The sequence below is a fragment of the Pygoscelis adeliae genome, unplaced genomic scaffold (genome assembly GCF_000699105.1).
Source record: "Pygoscelis adeliae isolate BGI_AS28 unplaced genomic scaffold, ASM69910v1 Scaffold410, whole genome shotgun sequence".
Lineage (NCBI taxonomy): Eukaryota > Metazoa > Chordata > Aves > Sphenisciformes > Spheniscidae > Pygoscelis > Pygoscelis adeliae.
The window spans coordinates 89,976-98,418 of NW_008823913.1; positions in this window are offsets into that span (position 1 = coordinate 89,976).

The window sequence follows — 8,443 nt, forward strand, 5'->3', positions numbered from 1 at the left end:
TTGCACTGAAAAGATGGAAAAAAATGAGGATCCTTCAGCAGTGGCAGCTTCCTGCATGACATGTAATTTAAGAAGCCTTGATAATAAAGAGCAGTGCAACCCAAGCCAAAATGCTGGAGAACAAGTGGGACAGTGGCTGCAGAGGAAAACTTAAAAATGAACAAAATCCACATTTTGCCTTTACAGCAGCATAGTCCCCACTATCTGCTTGCATCCCTAAAGGAGAGACAGACCCTCTTGAAACTACCGGGATCGTGTGTTCCTCACACGGAGTACGTGCCAGTGGAAGAGATGTATGGATTCACAGGATCGTTCAGATTAGAAGGGACATCAGGAGGTCATCAGTCCAACCTCCTGTTCGAAGCAGGGTTGCTATGAAGTCAGACCAGGTTACTCAAGGCTTAAGCCAAATCCTTGGGCTGGGTATTCTATGCCTTTCAGATTTTTTTATCTGTTATAATTTTCTGAAGATACTTCCCCTTCCAGAAACTGAATTTATGGAAACTGCATGAAGTGAAGCTTGAAGAAATCAACTTGTCTGTAAAGTGCCCTGGAAAACAAGAAGTTTGCTATGAAATATCAACCCTGAGCTTCAGGGGAGAGTTCATCACTCCAGATTTTAGGGATCACTGTGTGTGGCTGATTCTATTTTTTCTCGCTTTTATCATTAAGACAAAGATATAAAGTAGTTTCACGATATAGTGTGTTATGTGTGTAAACATTCTCATTTCAGTTTGCATGTTATCGTTGTCCATCCTAACGTGAGCTCCTGTCACCAAAATATTGCTGCTTATGCCATAAATTAGATCGCTAAGACATTAATTCTATTTCCCAAGACATATCAAACACCTCGATGATGTTATTGCTTTATTTTCCTTTGAAACATGAACCAGCTGTCTGATCCGATATTTCAAACCCTTAAGTTCTTAAACAGAAGCCACCAAGGTATTGAATGGAAATTACTTCTACTGGATGGAACTTCAGGAACGACTGACTGCTGAGCAGCATTTATTTCCTTTCCATGTTAACACATGTAGGTGTGCTCCCCTTTAGTCTGACACCTATTTAGCATGATAAGATATGACCAAGATCGTGCAGATCAGAACAGAAGCAATACAATCGATAATTATCAAGTCTTTCTGCCTCAGGTCCATAGCAGTAGAAACCCTTGGGATTACTGAAGAAGTTAACACAAAGTGATCTTTAACACACATATCGCTTGTAAAGTTTTCCTTTGACCCATCAGATTATTCAAGAACCACAATGCCAGTACAATCGAGTTATTCTGAGATACGATTTAATGACTTCGGCACAAGTGTACTCCCATACAAAATGGGAATTAATAAAGATTTACGATTGCAAACAGTAGCAAGTCAGGAGGAAAACATTACTGAAAGTCTCATCCTACAACTGGATCAGCAAGGCACACAGACGTGCCTGAGCAGGTGTACTGATACACAGACCATTTTGGCTGCGTGGAGGCAGATACTAGGCTGAGATCTTTGTCTTTGAAGTTATAAGGCCTACAAAAATAGGAAAAACATCACAAGGCTTGGATTGCTTGTATGCTGAGACTTCAGCTTATCATGTTGATCAATATTGTCTCCTTACTATGTGTGCTTTCCATTTCTGTCAAAACTGCACACAGTACGGAGGTGGCAAATACACCTCATCTGTGTGTCTTTACTAACCATCCCTCACTTGATCCCAGCCCATGTGTGAATGGGAAAGGCAAGAGTTTTGCAAGGGATGATGGCAAGTTGCACTAGAGAAAAAAACACATGAAGGAAGCGGCAAATTACATATGGCTTTACACCGACTGATTCGAAGGCGCAGTGTGTAGCACGCTCCAAAAGCACCAGCTGTTGAGTATAAAACATTTGACACTGCTGAAACATTTGGAAGCCAAACATCAACCGCTGAAAGAGAAACTTAAGGGTTCTTCATCCAAGAAAATTTGAAGCTTTAGAGGGAAGAATTAACTGGATTTGATTACTCAGACTGGCAATATCAATAAGAAGGCACTTCAGCCTTATCATTTGGCATCTCTGTGAATCATGCAGCCTTACAAAAGACAGTGGTGCTGGAGGTCTTTGCACAATAGTCAACTTCAAGACGCAGAGAGCCATAAGCAGCAGCATGCAGTATATTTTCCCACCGCGCCACCTAGCACTGGGTTGATGTGTCTATCAGTGACTGCTTTCACACTCCTGACAAGCTATTATTCAGCTACATAACTGACAGGTCAGTTGTAGTCTGCTTTGATTTGTAAGCTGTCTACCCAAAAGTTACCATTCTGACTCAAAGAAATGTTCATTTCAAGAAGCATTTTTCAAATGTTTTAGACTTACAAATTTTGCTGCAGTAAGATCTAATAAAAAAGCATGTATGAAATATCACAGTTACAGCAGTTGCTTATTAAGGACCTCACACAAACGAACATTTACTCCCAAGTCCATATGATGACATCATTTAATGCACACTATCAAGGGCTTGATAGCAACATTTCTGCCTACAGGCTTGTTCGGCAAATTGTCCGTGTACTGGTTGTGCTTGCAGTCCAGGCAGACTCCATCAGCAATTCTGAACGTAAACGTTTCCGACGACAACTTCTCTCCTCTTCACCCACACACAAAGGTGCAGAGATGTTGATTTCTGTTTGACAACAATCGGCATTACAGCTCAACCTAGTCAAACTTTAAGTTTATTTTCCATCAAACCTAAGCAAATCACAATTGTATTCACGGCTCACATCCGGCAATACGGGACTGAATGCTTTGCTTTCCATTATGGATCAACAAAACCCCCAGTGACGTGAATGGCGGTCTAGCAAGCAGGTGACTCGCTGCACAGATGGATTAATAGACTTAAGAAATTGCTATTTGTGAACTTTCACAGGAATTAGAAAGTAATTGTGAGGCAAACAACAACTAAAAAATCAAAACTAAAAGATAGGAAAGCACACTCCAATCTGTTCACAAACAGTATGCCAACAAAGTGGGGGGGGGATTTTTGGTGGTTTATTTTATTTTTTTAGACATTCCTGTGTCTTTTCTTATGGATTAAAGGAACCAACGAACTAAGTTTATTGACATTCAACTACCAGCATTAAAAACAAGACAAGATCACCACCCAGTACAGCCCCCACCATGGGAGGCTTAAGAGCTCCTCTAATGCCTCCTACCTATGAAACTTTTCAACGTGTTATCTTGAGTGACTAATCTTTGGTAAAACATTTAACAATTACGTGCAAATAAAATCAAAATCTTCAAAAAATACTCTGTAGAACAGAAAAATCACAGAACATTAAAGAAGCTAATAAACAATACAAACTGCTGCTGCTCCACCTTTTTCCTCTAGGAATGAGTAGCAGTCTACCCAGCCCAAATCTTTAGTAATTACTTCCACACAGGAGTGCAGTATTGATTTCTCTAAAGCACACAGAGGGCCAGGAGTGCTTTAGCATCATTTGAGAGAGAAGCCTCAAAAAAGCAGCGGCTGCTGAAAAAACCCATTTACTTCATTTGCAAAAAAAATTAATTGCCAGAACCATGAAGTCTGCAAGTAAGCCTTTCCCTGGCTTCTACGTTCATTTTATCATCTAAAATGACAGCCATTAATAGTCTGTATTTCCTTGTTGTTATTAGTAATAAATATGGCCTCACAATCCACCAAAGCTAATGAATCTGTCTTGGGTTCTTTAAGCATGCTACTATTATAAATAAATAACAGTGGCTTTAATACAGGGTTACACAAGGGCAGACTTTGACCTTTTGATATCTGTATATTCCCAATGATGTAATGTACCCCCAAAAAAATAAAAAAGGCAGAAAGTATTTATTTCTTTGTGTATCAAGTGGGGTTCTCTTCAAGCAGCAGATCAATGATCGTCAAGGTTTAGTTAGGAATGCTATCAGACCGTTAGACAAATGGTCTAACATCTAAAGGAAAATATAGGTCTAAAGGAAAAATAAATAAATTTATTTTCTGTATGCGGTAAACCTGCTCAGCTATGACCTTCTCTTCTTTTGCAGAGAGGATTCCTCTTAATAGCTAAGAGGAGATTAAATGCAATTGGTCAGACTATAACACAGGGTTGGCTGCTTTGTTGCAGGAAGAATTTGGTGTAAAACCTCCCTGCCCTAAGACAGATACACTATCAACTTTGAAGGTTGCTCTTAAACACATCAGTGCTGTCTACAAAGTAGCAGTTCATTTTGATTGCTTTATCTGCAAGACAGAACATCATTACTTAAAAAACAAAACCAAAACACATCCAGTGACACTATGCTTTGCAAACAAAACCACAACACATTCATGGAACTCGTGTCATGGGTTTCCACAGAAACAACAAAAGCAAATCTATGATGCAAGCTGAATGTAAAGAATTTGGTTAATTATAAACTGATTGTGTTTTAAGGCTATTTCATTTTCTCTACGAATCTTTTGTACGGTAACAGAAATTGCTTGTTGCACACTTTAACTGAAAACGTCTCATACACAAGCACTTTTTTTAGGAAATACTGTAAGAAAACAAAGCTACTGCTATAAGAGAATTCAAGAGCAAACCCAACGTTGACTGTTAGTGCTACTCATAAGCTTTAATTTACCCTTTTCAAGCACACAGTAATAAAATGCCTTATAAAATACAACAGTGAAGATGGTTTTGAGTAAGAAAAGAAAAAGCAAAGGGAAGGGAAAAGGGACAAGCTTTGTCTATTGTTTTCTGTTTATATTTCAGTCCATCTTTGCTTCTTACAACCACCCTCAAGAAAGGAGTCCTCCAGCCTAAAGACAGTAACCAAATAAATTAGTCATAGAAATTGGCAGGCTGTGAAATACACATACACACACAAACCCAAAACAAAAGAAAAGGAAAAAACCCTTCCAAAGAACACACGGCATATCTGTATAACTTGCCAGAATAAGAAAGGTAGTCAATGGATAAAAACATTGTGCTAGAAAGAAGGGGGGGGGGGGGTTTACCTCATGCTTATAAAAGAGAGGGGTAAATAGAATCTTGTAATTTATACAAGAGGTAAGTAACTCTCTGGATATAAAGTGAGCAACTAAGCTATGAATTACAGCAAGCTTATAATTAAAAAGAGCTGGAAATCCTTAACCACTACTCTGCACGCAGTCATTAATGCAGCCAGTTACATACTGCAGTCATTAACATACCCATAAATTGTTTACCTAGCTACTGCTGTACAGCAATTCTGTATTTAAAATGTGATTCCAATTCAATTGGATTGGAATTACCGTATGTTTTATATATGGATGCTACAGTAATGGCAGAAGTAACAATAAAATCTGCTCAAAAAGTCACGATAATTCAGAGAATATCTTATTTAAGAGAATAATTGCGTACAATTTCAGTGTTCAAGGAAACCTCGCAGGTTCTGTGCATCCTTCCCTATAGAACACGACAGCTCTTTTGTTACAAGACACCACTGAGATAGAATAAAGAAGTCTGACAGCAGTGCGGGTTCATGCCAAGTTCCATAATGAGCAAATGATGACCGAGAGAAAAAAAAAAACCTTAGAACTTGGCTCCAGCCTGACTAAGCAGAGCATTTTCTACAAAAATAACAAACCTACTTCAATAGTTTGAGAGTGCTAATGTCAAGATTAACACAGTGATATGCAAGCATTCTATTTTTACTATAAAACACATTGCGCTTGTGTTGATCAACAAAATCCTTTATGGTAGCGCTCTCATACACAGTTTTGTCCCCTTATAACCAATACAGAAGACTACAAGCCTGTTCTTTGAATTTATACCAAATCCCACTCCCAAATTATAGCTTCTTAATTACTGAAAAATTGCACGTGTTTCTGTACCCAACTGCTTACCCATCCTGTGCTTTGTTTTCTGCAGGGTCTCTAACTCCAGAGCTTCAGATTTCGTACCTCCCATGTGCTTGGAGTAGCATCTGATGCGTTCTTTTGCTACGCTGAAAATGCCTTTAGATCGCTGAAACATGATACAAATTGTATTTTTCTTTAGAATCAGCACAACACACTTTTCTTTCAAACCTACTTGAGAACTGAAAAATAATGTGTTATTCTACACTTTTAGCTAAAGATAAACTGCAAAACTATACTAGATGGCTACACTTCCATTCAGATAGAGAAAAAAAGACTGGTATCGGCCTAGGAAATAAAGGCTTGTTTTTACTTGCTCTATTCTTGCTTTTCTACCTATAGCAAAATGAAAATAGAAAAAGCGAGAGGGAGAGAGGTTAATTTTGTAAACTTTTCCTGTTACAGCTAGCCACTCTTCACCACAGCCAGGACAGCTGGGACTAATCAAAGGTCTGAATGAAATAACATGGGCATCCTACCATATAAAGACTTTAAAACAGAAGCCTATAGTAATTTCAGAGTATTTTTTCTTATTAATAAAGTTGGACGTGTCTTTAAATGTGGTAAAAAAGCATCCCCTGTATTATGATTAGCACCAAGTTTCCTTCCCGATGATGATGTACACTAAAGAACACAAAAAAATGGAAAAAAGCTTACTTTTTTACACTTACTGGGAAAAAAAGAATATTAACTATCCAAAGGGAGGGATAGATGTTTTTTTATTACAATGCAAATTTGTAATTCACTATGACATGCTTTCTTAAATACATTAAAGATCCCTGGTGTACTCTGCTCATGTTCCTACTTCTTGTCCTCAGGTACTCAATAATCTGAAAATAACTGTTGTGCTGTAGCCCTGTTCTTCAAGAAACCTCCCCTAATCTCTCTTCCGTTTACAGGCTAATTACATGTGAACAGAGAGCCTAGAACATCATATACTGTAATAAACAGCAAGATGCTGCCCCAGGCCGCAGGTTTCATTTTGTCCCCTTTCTCAACAATAGACATGTGGTTCCCCTTTTCCGTTTCTTTACATTATTTTCAAACCACCAAACTAACAGAAATTAGTTTTTACAGTCTCATCCCCTCCTGTTCTTAATAATTCAGTGGAAACTTTATCAACACCTGGTGCTTCACGGCTCCTGGGTGTTCCAGTCACCTCTTGGTTCTTCTACAAATGGCTCAGCTGGCTGGAAAATTGTTGTTTGTTCGCCTTTATCCACTTCACCATTAAAGAGATCATTAAAATACTCCCTCCATCTTTCTGTAATTGCATTCTTTGTAACCAAGATTTCCATTTTTGTCCTTTATCTGACTCATGCACAGTTCACGACCTTGTCTCAAATGCTGATATCCCAGTAAAATGGTCTGCAGTTACTACACTGCCACTTCAACTGCACAGAGCCATTTTTTGTGCCATACCATCTTTTTGCTGAATCATTTGCATTACCAGAAAACTTATGGAAGTCACAAAATCCTTGCCACGTATCAATGTTCAACTGCTTTCTTATACTCCCTCCCCATCAAAAACTGTTTATTTTTTCCTTGGAGTTCTTTCTAGTGTTTTCTCCTGCTCTTTTATTTACTCCAAATGTTTCCCAGCTGGTATAAAATTGTTGCACAATGTTCAAGCGTGTTCCCAGCTGTCTCCTTGGTGTTCAGGTCTGTATTTTGTTTCTCAAAGGCGAGTGTAACACTCAGAACTTCTCTCTTCATTAAAACAACTCAGTCATTATTTTTATAAAACAGTAAGATAGGTCTGAAGCATCTACCTTCAGCAGATTTGTTCACCGATGGCTCTGAATTATCAGATAATTACTGCTAACTTCCACATACTCATCGCGAAGGATACAGGTGTTAACTTGAGTAGATTTTTAACCATCTTTTCTAGGACATGGACTGGCAGGTGGAACTGTATATGCATCACCATTACCTAAAAGCAGCATTATAAAGTTTACTCAGATTTTGTAGCTCATTTTGAAAGATACTGTGGAAACCCCTGTGCATTATTGTTTTCAATTTCATGATTCCAGATGAATACAGGAGGCTCCAAGGAAGTTTCTAGATTCCTCCTTCACTAAGTTTACATGGCAGCAGGTATTTCTAAATGCTGACACAAGCTATCCATCCCTTTTCCAGTGCTCACGCAGGGCTTTTCTCACACTATTTTACGTATTTCATTCCTTTCTGTACAACGATGCCAGTTAGTTGTTCACGCAGGAAAACCCCAGCGGTTCTGCCTATATTTACGGGCATCCCGGACCCCTCATAACAAAGGCTATGAATTAACTTCCACTGTGAATTGCAAAACACTACATGCTTCATTACAAAGTTTTATTGTAACGTACACAACATGTGTTTCTTCGTACTTCCTGAAGAGTGACGAAAATAAGATTCCTGAGGTAAAAAATATTGAAAATGTCAGCCCAGATGACTCAGTTTTAGCAAAAATAGCCGAATTTATCGATTTATTTGAATAAGCTTCCTCAGCGCCACAGCCTTTCCCCTGCCCGCTCCGGCTGCCAGGCCCGCGTTCCCCTCGAACTCGCCACGCGCAGCCCGCGGGGAAGCCCCG